This window comes from Canis lupus, chromosome 33, assembly GCF_048164855.1.
Source record: "Canis lupus baileyi chromosome 33, mCanLup2.hap1, whole genome shotgun sequence".
Taxonomy (NCBI): Eukaryota; Metazoa; Chordata; class Mammalia; order Carnivora; family Canidae; genus Canis; species Canis lupus.
Window position 1 is genome coordinate 40,506,135 of NC_132870.1, and position 17,469 is coordinate 40,523,603.

Sequence of the window (17,469 nt, forward strand, 5' to 3'; positions counted from 1 at the left end):
ACTCTGGTCCCCATCTGGATGTCACCAGACCAGGTGAATCTGGTACCCCTCTAGGCCTCACCTAGACCTGGTGGCTCTGGTCCTCAACTGGGCCTCAACGGGACCTAGTGAACATGCTCCCCACCTGCGCCACAGCTGGGCCTGGTGACTCTGGTTCTACCTGGGCATCACCGGGACATGATTACTCTATTCCCACTTGGAGTGACCTGATCCTGGTAACTCTGGTCCTGACTTTGGCCTCTTCTGTACCAGGTGACTCTGGCTCCACCTGGGCCTCACCTGGAACTGGTGACTCTGATCCTAAGCATGGGCTCACCTGACCAGGAGACTGTGGTTCCCATCGAGACTTCACCTGGACCTCATGTCTCTGGTCCAACTTGGGCCTCACCAGGAGCTGGTGTCTCTGCTACCCACCTGGGTAGCATCAGGATATGGTTATACTGTTCACTAACAGTGACACAGCCGGACCTATTAACTCTGGTCTTCACCTGGGCCACACCTGGACATGGTGACACTGTTTCCCACGTGGGTCTCACCTGGACATGGTGAGTCGGATCCCCACCTGGTCCTCTCCTGTAACTGGTGATTCTCGTTCCCACATGGAGATCATGTGGACCTGTTGGCCGCAGTGTTTCTAGCATCTTTTTTTTTAATTTTTATTTATTTATGATAGTCACAGAGAGAGAGAGAGGCAGAGACACAGGCAGAGGGAGAAGCAGGCTCCATGCACCGGGAGCCCGACGTGGGATTCGATCCCGGGTCTCTAGGATCGCGCCCTGGTCCAAAGGCAGGCGCCAAACCGCTGCGCCACCCAGGGATCCCATGTGTTTCTAGCTTCTCATGTACCTCGTGACTTCTCATGTATCCCACCAGTGCCTTACCGGGACCTGGTGAGTTTGGTTGCCACCTGCACCACACCTGGGCCTGGTGATTCTCGTCTGCACCTGAGACTACCCTGCATCTGGTGACTGTGGTCCCCACCTGGGCTTCTTCTGGATTTGGGGACTCCGGTCCCCTTCTGGGCCTCACCTGGCCCTGTTGACCGTGGTCCTCAACTGGGCAAAATTGGGACCTGGTGACTGTGTTCCACAACTGAACCTCACCTGGACCAGGTGACTATGCTCCCCCTCTGGGTCTCACCGTGCCCTAGTGACTGTGAAGTCCCCTTTGGCTTGACTTGGACCTGCTGACCCTGGTTGCCACCTGCGCCTGAACTCGAACTGTTGACTCTGGTTCTTTCAAGGGTCTCCCCTGTACCTGGTGATCCTGGTCCCCACCTGGACCTCAACTGGAAGTGGTGACTCTTGTCACCACCGGGGAGTCACCTGGACCTGCTTACTGTGTTCCACACCTGGGCCTCAATAGACCTGTTGACCATGGTCCCCAAGCCGGCCTCACATGAACCTGTTGCCTCTGATCCCAACCGGGGCCTCACGTGTACCTGGTAACTCTGGTCCTCACCTGGGCCTCATCTGGACCTAGTGACTCTGGTCCCCATCTGGGCTTCACATGGATCTGGTGACTCTGGTCCCCACCTGGAATTCACCTGGATCTGGTGACTCTGGACTCCACCTGGACCTCTCCTGGACCTTGTAACTCTCTTTCCAACATGGACCTCACCTGGATCTGGTGACTCTGGTCCTCAGTTTGGCCTCACCTGGACCTGGTGTCTCTCGTCCCCACTTGGACCTAACTGAGAACTGCTGAATCTTGCCCCACCTAGGCCGCACCCAGACCTGGTGACTCTTGTCCCCAGCTATGCCTTTATACGACCTGATGAATCTGGTCCTCACGTGGGCCTCACATGGTCCTGGGACTCAGCTGGATAGAGTGGCTCTGGTTCCCACAAGGGGCTCACCTGATACTGTTGAATGTGGTCTTATTCTATGCCTCACCAGGACCTAGTGATTCTGTTCCCCATCTGGGCCTGCATGGCCCTAGTGACTCTGGTCCTCACCCAGGCGTCACTGGGACCTGGATACTCTATTCCACACCTGGGCCTCAATTTGACCAGGGACCTCTGGTCCCATTCTGGGCCTCAAACTAAACTGGTTACTCTGGTTCCCCCTCTGGCCCTCACCCTGACCTGGTGTTTCTGGTCCCCCGTTGGGCTTCACTTAGGCCTGGAGAATCTGGTCCTTAGCTGTTCCGCACCTGGATCTGGTGACTGGTCGCCACCTTGGCCTCACCTGGACTTGGTGAATCCTGTTGCCACCTGCGCCTCACCTGGACCTTGCGACTGTGGTCCCACCTGGACCTCACCTGGACGAGGTGACTGGTTCCCACAGGGACCTCACGTGGACCTGGTGACTCAGGTCCTCATATGGGCATCATTGGACCTGGTTTCTCAGTTCCATATCGGGGCCTTACCTGGAGCTAGTGATTCTTGTCCCCCTCTGGGCCTCACCCTGACGTGGTGACTCTGGTACCCACCTGGATATCACCAGAATCGGGTGACTCTGGTCCCCCTCCGGGTCTCACCGTGCCCTAATGACTCTGAACCCCACTTTGGCCTGACTTGGACCTGCTGACCTTGGTTGCCAACTGTGCCTGACCTCGAACTGTTGACTCTGTTTCTTTCAAGGGCCTCCCCTGTACCTGCTGATCCTGGTCCCCACCTGGGTCTCACCTGGACGTGGTGACTCTTGTCACCACCGGGGACTCACCTGGACCTGTTTACTGTGTTCCACACATGGGCCTCAAGTAGACCTGTTGACCATGGTCCCCAAGCCGGCCTCACATGGACCTGTTGCCTCTGATCCCCACCGGGGCCTCACGTGTACCTGGTAACACTGGTCCTCACCTGGGCCTCATCTTGACCTAGTGACTCTGGTCCCCACCTGGGCTTCACTTGGATCTGATGATTCTGGTCCCCACCTGGACTTCACCTGGATCTGGTGACTCTGGTACCCACCTCGACCTCTCCTGGACCTGGTGACTCTCTTTCCAACATGGACCTCACCTGGATCTGGTGACTCTGGTCCTCAGTTTGGCCTCACATGGACCTGGTATCTCTCGTCCCCACTTGGTCCTAACTCAGTACTGCTGAATCTTGTCCCACCTAGGCCGCACCCAGACCTGGTGACTCTTGTCCCCAGCTATGCCTCAGTTCAACCTGATGAATCTGATCCTCACGTGGGCCTCGCATGGACCTGGGACTCAGCTGGATAGAGTGGCTCTGGTTCCCACAAGGGGCTCCACTGATACTGCTGACTGTGGTCTTATTCTATGCCTCACCAGACCAAGTGATTCTGTTCCCCATCTGGGCCTGCATGGCCTTAGTGACTCTGGTCCTCACCCAGGCATCATTGGGACCTGGATACTCTATTCCACACCTGGGCCTCACTTTGAGCAGGGACCTCTGGTCCCATTTTGGGCCTCAAACTAAACTGGTTACTCTGGTTCCCCCTCTGGGCCTCACCCTTACCTGGTGACGCTGGTCACCCCTTGGGCTTCACCTGGGCCTGGTGAATCTGGTCCTTGGCTGGTCCTAACCTGTATCTGGTGACTGAACGCCACCTGGGCCTCACCTGGACTTGGTGAATCCTGTTGCCACCTGCGCCTCACCTGGACCTTGTGACTGTGGTCCCACCTGGACCTCACCTGGATCTGCTGTCTCTGGTTCCCATATGGGGCTCTCCAAGACCTGGTTCCTGTGGTCTCCATCTGGCCTCACCTGGAACACAATGTCTCTGATCCATATTTGGGCCTCTCCTGGACCTGTTGACTCAGGTCCTTACCTAGGCATCATTGGGACCTGGATACTCTCTTATATACCTGGGCCTCATCTGGAACTGGTTACTGTGGTCCCACATGGGCCTCACCTGGAGGAGGTGACTGGTTCCCACAGGGACCTCAACTGCACCTGGTGACTCAGGTCCTCATATGGGCATCATGGGACCTGGTTTCTTAGTTACACATCGGGGCTTCATCTGGACCTAGTGATACTCGTCCCCCTCTGAGCCTCACTCTGACGTGGTGACTCTGGTCCCCACCTGGATATCACCAGAACCGGGTGCCTCTGGTCCCCTCTGGGACTCCCCCTGAGCTGGGGACACTAGTCTTCAACTGGGCCTCAACAGGACCTAGTGAATCTACTCCTCACTTAGACCTCGTCTGGACCTGGTGACTCTTTTCGCACCTGGCAACAATGGGACATTGTTACCCTGTTCCACAACTGGGCCTCACCTGGACATGATAACTTTGCTCCACACTTTGGCCTCAACTGGTTCTGATGACACTGGTCGCCCCACCTTGTCCTCAACTGGACCTGGTGACTGTGGTCCCCACCTGTGTCTCACCTGGACCTGGTGACTCTCGTTCCCACATGAACCACACCTGGACCTGGTGTCTATGGTGTTCTTGTAGACTCACATTTACCTGGTGACTCCTGTCCCCACTAGGGCATCACCTGGATCTGGTGACTCTGGCCTGCAGGTGGGCCTCACCTGGACCTGGTGAGTGGGGTTGCCACCTGGGCATCACCCATACCTGGTGACTCAGGTCCCCACGTGGGCCTCTTGGACCTGGTGAATCTGGTCCGTACCTGGTCCTCTCCCAGACCCTGGGACTCTGGTCACCACCTGGGCCTCACCTGGACCTAATGAATGAATCTGGTCCCCATCTGGTCCTCACCCACTCCTGGTGACTTTGTTCCCCACCTGGACCTGATTGCTGTGGACTCTTTCTTGGCCTCACCTGGACCTGGTGACTCTGATCCTATCTGCGCGTCACCCAGACCTGGTCACTCTGGTCCTCACCTGGGCATCATTGGTACCTGGTGACTCTGTTCGAGACCTGAGCCTCACCTGGACATGATGACTCTGGAACCACTCTGGGCCTAACCCTGACCTGGTGACTCTGGTCTCCATCTGGATTTCACCTGGACCAGGTGACTGGGACCCCTCTAGGCCTCAATCAGGTATGGGGACACTGGTCCTCCACTGGGCCGCACTTGGACCTAGTGAATATGCTCCATCTGGGCCACAGTTGGACCTGGTGACTCTGGTCCCTACCTGGGCATCATCGGGACATGGATCCACTGCATGGCCTGCAGGTTGGCCTCAGCTGGACCTGGTAACTCTGGTCCCTACCTGGGCATCACCGGGACACGGTTCGTCTGCATGGCATCCAGGTTGGCCTCACGTGGACCTAGTGAGTGGGGTTGCCACCTGGGGCTCACCCATTCCTGGTGACACAGGTCCCCATGTGGGCCTCACTTGGACCTGGTGAATCTGGTCCTTACTTGTTCCTCACCCGCACGTGGTAACCCTGGTCACCACCTGGGAATCACCTGGACCTGTTGAATCTGGTTCCCCTCTGGGCCTCACCCAGTCCTGTTGACTTTCTTCCCCACCTGGACCTGATTGCTGTGGACTCCTCTTGGCCTCAACTGAACTGGTGACTCTGATCCTACTGGGCCTCACCCAGATCTGGTGACCATGGTCCTCACCTGTGGACCATTATGACCTGGATACTCTGTTCCACACCTGAGCCTCACCTGGACATGATGACTCTGGAACCTCTCTGGGCATCACCGTGACCTGGTGACTCTGGACCCATCTGGATGGCACCTGGACCAGATGATTCTGGTACCCCTCTAGGCCTCAACCACGTCTGGTGACACTGGTCCTCAACTGTGCCTCACCTGGACGTAGTGAATATGCTCCATCTGAGCCTCATTTGGACCTGGTGACTCTGGTCCCTACCTGGGCATCATCGGGACATGGTTCCACTGCATGGCCTGCAGGTTGGCCTCACCTGGACCTGGTGAGTGGGGTTGCCACATGGGCCTCACCCATACCTGGTGACTCTGTCCCCACGTGGGCCTCTTGGACCTGGTGAATCTGGTCCTTACCTGGTTCTCTCCAAGACCCGGGGACTCTGGTCACCACCTGGGAATCACTTGGACCTGTTGAATCTTTTCCCCATCTGGGCCTCACCCAGTCCTGGTGGCTTTGTTCCCCACCGGTACCTGATTGCTGTGGATTCTTTCTTGGCCTCACCTGGAACTGGTGACTCTGATCCTATCTGCTCGTCACCCAGAATTGGTGACTCTGGTCCTCACCTGGGCATCATTGGTACCTGGTGACTCTGTTCTACACCTGAGCCTCACCTGGACATGATGACTCTGGAACCTCTCTGGGCCTCACCCTGACCTGGTAACTCTGGTCCCCATCTGGATGTCACCTGGACCAGGGGATTCTGGTACCCCTCTAGGCCTCAACCAGATATGGTGACTCGGGACCTCAATTGGGCCTCATCTGGACCTAGTGAATATGATCCATCTTGGCCTCATTTGGACCTGGTGACTCTGGTCCCTACCTGGGCATCATAGGTATATGGTTCCACAGCATGGCCTGCAGGTTGGCCTCACCTGGACATTGTAACTCTGGTCCCTACCTGGGCATTATCGGGACATGGTTCCACACATGCCCTGCAGGTTGGCATCACCTGCACCTGGTAATTCTAGTCCCTACCTGTGCATCATCAGGACATGGTTCCTCTGCATGGCCTGCAGGTTGGCATCACCTGGACCTGGTGAGTGGGGTTGTCACCTGTGCCTCACCCATGCCTGATGACACAGGTCCCCACGTGGGCCTCACTTGGACCGGGTGAATCTGGTCCTTACCTTGTTCTCACCCGGAACTCGTAACTCTGGTCACCACCTGGGAATCACCTGGGCCTGGTGTTTCTGGTACCCATCTGGGCGTCATCCAGTCCTGGTGACATTGTTCCCCACCTGGACCTGATTGCTGTGGACTCTTTCTTGGCCTCACCTGGAACTCGTGACTCTGATCCTATCTGCGCATCACCCAGACCTGGTGACTCTGGTCCTCACCTGGACATGATGACTCTGGAACCTCTCTGGGCCTCACCCTAACCTGGTGACCCTGGTCCCCATCTGGAACTCACCTGTATCTGGTGACTCTGGTCTCAGTTTGTCCTCACCTGGACTGGTGTCTATCGTCCCCACTTTGACCTAACTCAGAACTGCTGAATCTTGCCCCACCTAGGCCGCACCTAGACCTGATGACTCTTGTCCCCAGCGATGCTTCAATTCGACCTGATGAATCTGGTCCTCACGTGGGCCTCACATGGACCTGGGACTCAGCGGGATAGAGTGGCTCTGGTTCCCACAAGGGGCTCACCTGATACTGGTGACTGTGTTCTTATTCTATGCCTCACCAGGACCTAGTGATTCTGTTCTCCATCTGGGCTTTCATGTCCCTAGTGACTCTGGTCCTCACCCAGGCATCATTGGGACCTGGATACTCTATTCCACACCTAGGCATCCCTTTGTCCAGGGACCTCTGGTCCCAATCTGGGTCTCAAACTAAACTGGTTACTCTGGTTCCCACTCGGGGCCTCACCCTTACCTGGAAAATCTGGTCACCCCTTGGGTTTCACTTGGGCCTGGTGAATCTGGTTCTTATCTGGTCCGCACCTGGATCTGGTGACAGGTCACCACGTGGGCCTCACCTGGACTTGGTGAATCCTGTTGCCACCTGCGCCTCACCTGGACCTTGTGACTGTGGTCCCTCCTGGACCTCACCTGGATCTGGTGGCTCTAGTTCCCATATGGGGCTCTCCTGGACCAGGTTCCTGTGGTCTCCATCTGGCCTCACCTGGAACACAATGACTCTGATCCATATTTGGGCCTCTCCTGGACCTGTTGACTCTAGTCCTTACCTGGGCATCATTGGGACCTGGATACTCTCTTATGTACCTGGGCCTCACCAGGACCTGGTGACTGTGGTCCCACCCGGGCCTCACCTGGACGGGGTGACTGGTTCCCACAGGGATATCACCTCGACCTGGTGACTCAGGTCCTCATATGGGAATATTGGGACCTGGTTTCACAGTTCCACATTGGGGCCTCACCTGGACCTAGTGATTCTCGTCCCCCACTGGGCCTCACCCTGACTTGTGACACTGGTCCCCACCTGGATATCACCAGAACCGGGTGACACACCCGGAGCTGGGGACACTGGTCCTCAGCTGGGCCTCAACAGGACCTGGTGAATCTACTCCAAACTTAGGCTTCGTCTGGACCTTGTGACTATTTTCCCACCTGGCATTATTGGGATATGGTTACTCTGTTCCCCATCTGGGCCTCACCTGGACATGATAACTTTGCTGCACACTTTGGCCTCAACTGGTCTTGATGACTCTCGTCCCCCAACCTAGGCCTCAATCTGGACCTGGTGCCTGTCGTCCCCACCTGGGTCTCACCTGGAACTGGTGACTCTCGTTCCCACATGAACCACACCTGGACCTGGTGACTGTGGTGTTCTTGTAGACTCACTTTTACCTGCCTTCTCCGGTGCTGACTAGGGCCTCACGTGGATCTGGTGACTTTGGCATGCAGGTTGCCCTCACCTGGACATGGTGAGTGGGGTTGCCACCTGGGCCTCTCCCATACCTGGTGTGTCAGGTCCCCTCGTGGGCCTCTTGGACCTGGTATCTGGTCCATACCTGGTCGTCTCCCAGCCCCGGGGTCTCTGGTCACCACCTGAGCCTACCTGGACATGGTGAATCTGATCCCCATCTGGGCCTCACCCAGGCCTGTTGACTTTGTACCCATCTGTATCTGATTGCTGTGGACTCTTTCTTCACCTCACCTGGAACTGGTGACTCTGATCCTATCTGCCTGTCACCGAGACCTGGTGACGCTGGTCCTCACCTGGGCATTTTTGGTACCTGGTGACTCTGTTCCACACCTGAGCCTCACCTGCACATGATGACTCTGGAACCTCTCTGGGCCTCATCCTGACCTGGTGACTCTGGTCCCCATCTGGAAGTCACCTGGACAAGGTGATTCTCGTACCCCTCTAGACCTCAACAAAGTCTGGTGACTCTGGTCCTCCACTGGACCTCACCTGCACCTAGTGAATATGCTCCATCTGGGCCTCATTGGACCTGGTGATTCTGGTCCCTACCTGGGCATTATCGGGACATGGTTCCACTGCATTGGCCTGCAGGTTGGCCTCACCTGGACCTGGTGAGTGGGGTTGTCACCTGGGTCTCACACAAGCCTGGTGACACAGGTCCCCACGTGGGCCTCACTTGGACTTGGTGAATCTGGTCCTTACCTTGTCCTCACCCGGAACTCGTAACTCTGGTAACCATCTGGGAATCACCTGGACCTGGAGAATCTGGTCCCGATCCGGGCCTCATCCAGTCCTGGTGACTTTGCTCCCCACCTGGACCTGATTTCTGTGGAATCCTTCTTGGCCTCACCTGGAATTGGTGACTCTGATCCTAACTGGGCCTCACCCAGATCTGGTGACTCTGTTCCTTCCTGTAGACCATTATGACCTGGATACTCTGTTCCACACCTGAGCCTCACCTGGACATGATGACTCTAGATCCCCTCTGGGCCTCAGCCTGACATGATGACTCTGGTCCCCATCTGGATGACACCTAGACCAGGTGAATCTGGTACCCCTCTAGGCCTCAACTTGACCTGGTAAATCTGGTCCTCACTTGGACTCACCGGGACCTAGTGAGCATGCTCCCCACCTGCGACTCATCTGGACGTGTTGACTCTGGTTCTACCTGGGCATCATCGAGACATGGTGACTCTATTCCCCAGTGGGACTGACCTGATCCTGGTAACTCTGGTCCTGACTTTGGCCTCTTCTGTACCAGGTGACTCTGGCTCCACCTGGGCCTCACCTGTAACTGGTGACTCTGATCCTAAGCATGGCCTCCCCTGACCTGGAGACTGTGGTTCCCATCGGGACCTCACCTGGACCTCGTGTCTCTGGTCCCACCTGGGCCACACCAGGACCCGGTGTCTCTGGTACCCACCTGGGTAGCATCAGGATATGGTTGCACTGTTCACTAATAGCGACCCAGCCAGACCTATTAACTCTGGTCTTCACCTGGGCCACACCTGGACATGGTGACACTTGTTCCAACCTTGGTATCACCTGGACATGGTGAGTTGGATCCCCACCTGGTCCTCACCTGTAACTGGTGATTCTCATTCCAGCATGGACATCACGTGGACCTAGTGGCTGCAGTGTTTCTAGCTTCTCATGTACCTCGTGACTCTGGTCCCCACCAGGGCCTCACCGGGACTTGGTGAGTGTGGTTGCCACCTGCACCTCACCTGGACCTGGTGATTCTGGTCTGCACCTGAGACTACCCTGGATCTGGTGACTGTGGTCCCCACCTGGGCTTCACCTGGATCTGGTGACTCTGGTCCCCACCTGGGCTTCACCTGGATTTGGGGACTCTGTTCCCCAACTGGGTCTCACCTGACCCTGTTGACCATGGTCCTCAACTGGGCAAAATTGGGACCCGGTGAATGTGTTCCACATCTGGACCTCACCTGGACCAGATGACTCTGGCCCCCTCTCGGTCTCACCGTGCCCTAGTGACTGTGAACCCCACTTTGGCCTGTCTTGGCCCTTCTGACCATGGCTGCCACCTGCGCCTGACCTCGAAATGTTGACTCTGGTTCTTTCCAGGGCCTACTTGGACTTGGAGATCCTGGTCCCAACCTTGACCTCTCCTGGACGTGATGAAACTTGTCACCACCGGGGACTCACCTGGACTTGGTTACTGTGTTCCAAACCAGGGCCTCAAATAGACCTGTTCACCAAGGTCCCCAAGCCAGCCTCACAAGCACCTGTTGCCTCTGATCCCCACCGGGGCCTCACATGTATTTCGTAACTCTGGTCCTCAGCTGGGCCTCAGATGGATCTGGTGACTCTGGTTCCCACCTGGAAGTCACCTGGATCTGGTGACTCTGGTCCCCACTTGGACCTCTCCTGGACCTGGTGACTCTCTTTCCAACATGGACCTCAACTGGATCTGGTGAATCTGGTCCTCAGTTTGGCCTCACCTGGACCTGGTGTCTCTCGTCCCCACTTTGACCTAACTCAGAACTGCTGAATCTTGCCCCACCTAGGCCACACTCAAACCTGGCGACTCTTGTCCCCAGCTATGCCTCAATTCGATCTGATGAATCTGGTCCTCACGTGGGCCTCAGATGGACCTGGGACTCAGCTGGACAGAGTGGCTCTGGTTCCCACAAGGGGTTCACCTGATACTGGTGACTGTGGTCTTATCCTATGCCTCACCAGGACCTAGTCATTCTGTTCCCCATCTGGGCCTGCATGGCCCTAGTGACACTCATCCTCACCCAGGCATCATTGGGACCTGGATACTCTATTCCACACCTGAGCCTCACTTTGACCAGGGACCTCTGGTCCCATTCTGGGCCTCAAACTAAACTGGTTACTCTGGTTCCCCCTCTGGTACTCACCCTTACATGGTGACTCTGGTCACCCCTTGGTTTTCACTTGGGCCTGGTGAATCTGGTCCTTAGCTGGTCCGCACCTGGATGTTGTGACTGGTCGCCACCTGGGCCTCACCTGGACCTGGTGAATCCTGTTGCCACTTTGGCCTCACCTGGACCTTGTGACTGTGGTCCTACCTGGACCTTACCTGGATCTGGTGGCTCTAGTTCCCATATGGGGTTCTCCTCGACCTGGTTCCTTGGTCTCCATCTGGCGTCACTTGGAAAACAATGACTCTGATCCATATTTGGGCCTCTCCTGGATCTGTTGACTCTGGTCCTTCCCTGGGCATCATTGGGACCTGGATACTCTCTTATATACCTGGGCCTTACCTGGACCTGGTGACTGTGGTCCCACCTGGGCCTCACCTGGACGAGGTGACTGGTTCCCACAGGGCCCTCACCTGGACCTGGTGACTCAGGTCCTCATATGGGCATCATGGGACCTGGTTTCTCAGTTCCACATCGGGGCCTCACCTGGAACTAGTGATTCTCGTCCCATTAGGGTCCTCACCCTGACGTGGTGACTCTGGTCCCCACCTGGATATCACCAGAACCGGGTGACTCTCGTCCCTCTCTGGGTCTCACCCGGAGCTGGGGACAGCGGTCCTAATCAGGGCCTCAACAGGACCTATTGAATCTACTCCTCACTTTGGCCTCGTCTGGACCTTGTGACTCTTTTCCCACCTGGCATCAATGGGACATGTTTACTCTGTTCCCCACCTGGGACTCACTTGGACATGGTAACTTTTCTCCACACTTTGGCCTCAACTGGTGCTGATGACTCTGGTCCCCCGACCTAGGCCTCAATCTGGACCTGGTGACTGTGGTCCCCACCTGGGTCTCACCTGGACCTGAGGACTCTCGTTCCCACATGAACAACACCTGGACCTGGTGACTGTGGTGTTCTTGTAGACTCACATTTACCTGGTGACTCCGGTCCCCACTAGGGCCTCAACTGGATCTAGTGACTCTACCAAAATTTGGCCTCACCTGGACCTGGTGAGTGGGGTTGCCACCTGGGCCTCACCCATACCTGGTGACTCAGGTCCCCGCGTGGGCCTCTTGGACCTGGTGAATCTGGTGCTTACCTGGTTCTCTCCCAGACCTGGGGACTCTGGTCACCACCTGGGCCTCACGTGGACCTGGTGTATCAGGCCCCATCTGGGCCTCACCCAGTCCTGGTGACTTTGTTCCCCACCTGGACCTGATTGCTGTGGACTCCTTCTTGGCCTCACCTGGAACTGGAGACTCTGATCCTAACTGGGTCTCACACAGATCTGGTGACTCTGGTCCTCACCTGTGGACCATTATGACCTGGATACTCTGTTCCACACGTGAGCCTCACCTGGACATGATGACTCTGGATCCCCTAGGGGCCTCACCCTGACATGGTTACTCTGGTCCCCATCTGGATGTCACCTAGACCAGGTGAATCTGTTACGCCACAAGGGCTCAAATAGACCTGGTGACTCTGGTCCTCAACTGGGCCTCACCGAGACCTAGTGAATATGCTCCCCACCTGCGCCTCATCTGGACCTGGTGACGCTGGGTCTACCTGAGCATCATCGGAACATGGTTAATCTGTTCCCCACTGGGACTGACTGATCCTGGTAACTCTGGTCCTGAATTTGGCCTCATCTGTACCAGGTGACTCTGGCTCCACCTGGGCCTCACATGTAACCTGTGACTCTGATCCTAAGCATGGCCTCACCTGACCTGGTCTCTGTGGTTCCCATCGGGACCTCACGTGGACCTCATGTCTCTGGTCGCACCTGGGGCTCACCAGGACCTGGTGTCTCTGGTACCCACCTGGGTAGCATCAGGATATGGTTACACTGTTCACTATCAGTGACCCAGCCGGACCTATCAACTCTGGTCTTCACCTGGGCCACACCTGGACATGGTGACACTGGTTCCCACCTGGGTCTCATCTGGACATGGTGAGTCGGATCCCCACCTGGTCCTCAACTGAAACTGGTGATTCTCGTTTCCACACGGACATGATGTGGACCTGGTACCTGCAGTGTTTCTAGCTTCTCATGTACCTCGTGACTCTGGTCCCCACCAGGGACTCACCGGGACCTGTTGAGTGTGGTTGCCACCTGCACCTCACCTAGACCTGGTGATTCTGGTCTGCACCCGAGACTACCCTGATCTGGTGACTGTGGTCCCCACTTGGGCTTCACATGGATTTGGGGACTCCGGTCCCCACCTGGGCCTCACCTGGCCTTGTTGACCATGGTCCCCAACGGGGAAAAATAGGGACCCAGTGACTGTGTTCCACAACTGGACCTCACCTGGACCAGGTGACTCTGGTCCCCCTCTGGGTCTCACCGTGCCCTAGTTTCTGTGAAGCCCACTTTGGCCTGACTTGGACCTGGTGACCCTGGTTGCCACCTGCGCCTGACCTCGAGCTGTTGACTCTGATTCTTTCAAGGGCCTCCCCTGTACCTGGTGTTCCTGGTCCCCACCTGGGCCTCACCTGGACGTGGTGACTCTTGTCACCACCGGGGACTCACCTGGACCTGCTTACTGTGTTCCACACCTGTGTCCCAAGTAGACTTGTTGACCATGGTCCCCAGGCGGGACTCACATGGACCTGTTGCCTCTGATCCCCACCGGGGCCTCACGTGTACATGGTAACTCTGTCCTCACCTGGGCCTCATCTGGATCTGGTGACTCTGGTCTCTACCTGGACTTCACCTGGATCTGGTGACTCTGGTCCCCACCTTGACCTCTCCTGGACCTGGTGACTCTCTTTCCAACATGGTTCTTCCCTGGATTTGGTGACTCTGCTCCTCAGTTTGGCCTCCCCTGGACCTGGTGTCTCTCGTTCCCTCTTTGACCTAACTCAGAACTGCTGAATCTTGCCCCACCTACGCCGCACACAGACCTGGTGACTCTTGTCCCCAGCTATGCCTCAATTCGACCTGATGAATCTGGTCCTCACGTGGGCCTCACATGGACCTGGGACTCAGCTGGGTAGAGTGGCTCTGGTTCCCACAAGGGGCTCACCTGATACTGCTGACTCTGGTCTTATTCTATGCCTCACTAGGACCTAGTGATTCTGTTCCCCATCTGGGCCTGCATGGCCCTAGAGACTCTGGTCCTCACCCAGGCATCTTTGGGACCTGGATACTCTATTCCACACCTGGGCCTCACTTTGACCAGGGACCTCTGGTCCCATTCTCGGCCTCTAACTAAACTGGTTAATCTGATTCTCCCTCTGGGCCTCACCGTTACCTGGTTTCTCTGGTCACCCCTTTGAGATTCACATGGGCCTGGTGAATCTGGTCCTTAGCTGATCCGCACCTGGATCTGGTGATTGGTCGCCACCTGGGACTCACCTGGACTTGGTGAATCCTGTTGCCACCTGCGCCTCACCTGGACTTTGTGACTGTGGTCCCACCTGGAACTCACCTGGATCTAGTGGCTCTGGTTCTCATATGGGGCTCTTTTGGACCTGGTTCCTGTGGTCTCCATCTGGCCTCACCTGGAACACAATGACTCTGATCCATATTTGGGCCTCTCCTGGACCTGTTGACTCTGGACCTTACCTGGGCATCATTGGGACCTGGATAATCTCTTATATACCTGGGCCTCACCTAGAACTGGTGACTGTGGTCCCACCTGGGCCTCACCTGGACGAGGTGACTGGTTACCACAGGGACCTCCCCTGGGCCTGGTGACTCCGGTCCTCATATGTGCATCATGGGACCTGTATTCTCAGTTCCACATCGGGCCCTCACCTGGACCTAGTGATTCTCGTTCCCCTCTGGGCCTCATCCTGACGTGGTGACCTTGGTCCGCACCTGACTCACACCAGAACCGGGTGACTCTGGTCCCCCTCTGGGAATCACCCAGAGCTGGGGACACTGATACTCAACTGGGCCTCAACAGGACCTGGTGAATCTACTCCTCACTTAGGCCTCGTCTGGACCTTGTGACTCTTTTCCCACCTGGTATCTATGGGACATTTTTACTCTGTTCCCCACCTGGGCCTCACTTGGACATGATAACTTTGCTCCATACTTTGGACTCAACTCGTCCCGAAGACTCTGGTCCCCCCCACCTAGGCCTCAATCTGGACCTAGAGACTGTCATCCACACCTGGGTCTCACCTGGACCTTGTGACTCTCGTTCCCACATGAATCACACCTGGACCTGGTGACTGTGGTGTACTTGTAGACTCACTTTTACCTGGAAACTCTGGCCCCACTAGGGCCTCACCTGGATCTGGTGACTCTGGCCTGCAGGTTGGACTCACCTGGACTTGATTAGTGGGATGCCACCTGGGCCTCACCCATACCTGGTGACTCAAGTCCCCACGTGGGCCTCTTGGACCTGGTGAATCTGGCCCTTACCTGGTCTTCTCCCAGACCCTGGGAATCTTGTCACAACCTGGGCCTCACCTAGACCTGGTGAATCTGGTCCCCATCTGGGCCTAACCCAGTCCTGGTGACTATGTTCCCCACCTGGACGTGTTTGCTCTGGACTCTTTCTTGCCCTCACCTTGAACTGGTGACTCTGATCCTATCAGTGCGTCACCCAGACCTGGTGACTCTCGTCCTCACCTGGGCATAATTGGTACCTGGTTACTCTGTTCCACAGCTGATCCTCACCTGGACATGATGTCTCTGGGACCTCTCTGGGCCTCACCCTGACCTGGTGATCTGGTCCCCATCTGGATGTCACCTGGACCAGGTGATACTGGAACCCCTCTAGGCCTCAACCAGTTCTGGTGACTCTTGTCCTCAACTGGGCCTCACCTGGACCTAGTGAATATGCTCCATCTGGGCCTCATTTGGACCTGGTGACTCTGGTCACTACGTGGGCAACATCGGGAAATGGTTCCACATAATGGTCTGCAGGTTGGCCTCCTCTTGACCTGGTAACTCTGGTCACTATCTGGGCATCATCGGGACACGGTTCCTCTGCATGGCCTGCAGGTTGGCGTCACCTGGACCTCGTACCTCTGGTCCCTACCTGGGCATCATCGGGACACGGTTCCTCTGCATGGCCTGCAGGTTGGCCTCACCTAGACCTGGTGAGTGGGCTTGCCACCTGGGCCTCACCCATACCTGGTGACACAGGTCTCACGTGGGCCTCACTTGGACCTGGTGAATCTGGTCCTTACCTGGTCCTCACCCGGAACTGGTAACCCTTGTCACCACCTGGAAATCACGTGGACCTGGTGAATCTGATCCCCATCTGGGCCTTACCTTTCCTGGTGACTTTGATCCCCACCTGGACCTGATTGCTGTGGACTCCTTCTTGGCCTCAACTGGAACTTGTGACTCTGCTCCTAACTGGGCCTCACCCAGATCTGGTGACTCTGGTCCTCACATGTGGACCATTATGACCTGGATACTCTGTTCCACACCTGAACCTCACCTGGACATGATGATTCTGGATGCCCTCTGGGCCTCACCCTGACATTGTGACTCTGGTCCCCATCTGGATGTCCCCTAGACCAGGTGAATCTGGTACCCCTCTAGGCGTCAACTAGACCTGGTGACTCTGGTCCTCATCTGGGCCTCACCTGGACCTAGTGAATATTCTCCCCACCTGCGCCTCACTGGACCTGGTGACTCTGATTCTACCTGGGCATCATTGGGACATGGTTACTGTATTACCCACTGGGACTGACCTGATCCTGGTAACTCTGGTCCTGACTTTGGCCTCTTCTGTACCAGGTGACTCTGGCTCCACCTGGGCCTCACCTGTACCTGGTGACTCTGATCCTAAGCATGGGCTCACCTGACCTGGTGACTGTGGTTCCCATCGAGTCCTCACCTGGACCTCATGTCTCCGGTTACACCTGGGCCTCAACAGGACCTGGTGTCTCTGGTACCCACCTGGGTAGCATCAGGATATGGTTACACTGTTCACTAACACTCATCCAGCCGGACCTAATAACTCTGGTCTTCACCTGGGGCACACGAAGACATGGTGACACTGGTTCCCACCTGGGTCTCACCTGGACATGGTGAGTCGGATCCCCACCTGGTCCTCACATGTAACTGGTGATTTTCGTTCCCACATGGACATCATGTGGACCTGGTGGCTGCAGTGTTTCTAGCTTCTCATGTACCTCGTGTCTCTGGTTCCCACCGGGGCCTCTCCGGGACCGGGTGAGTGTGGTTGCCACC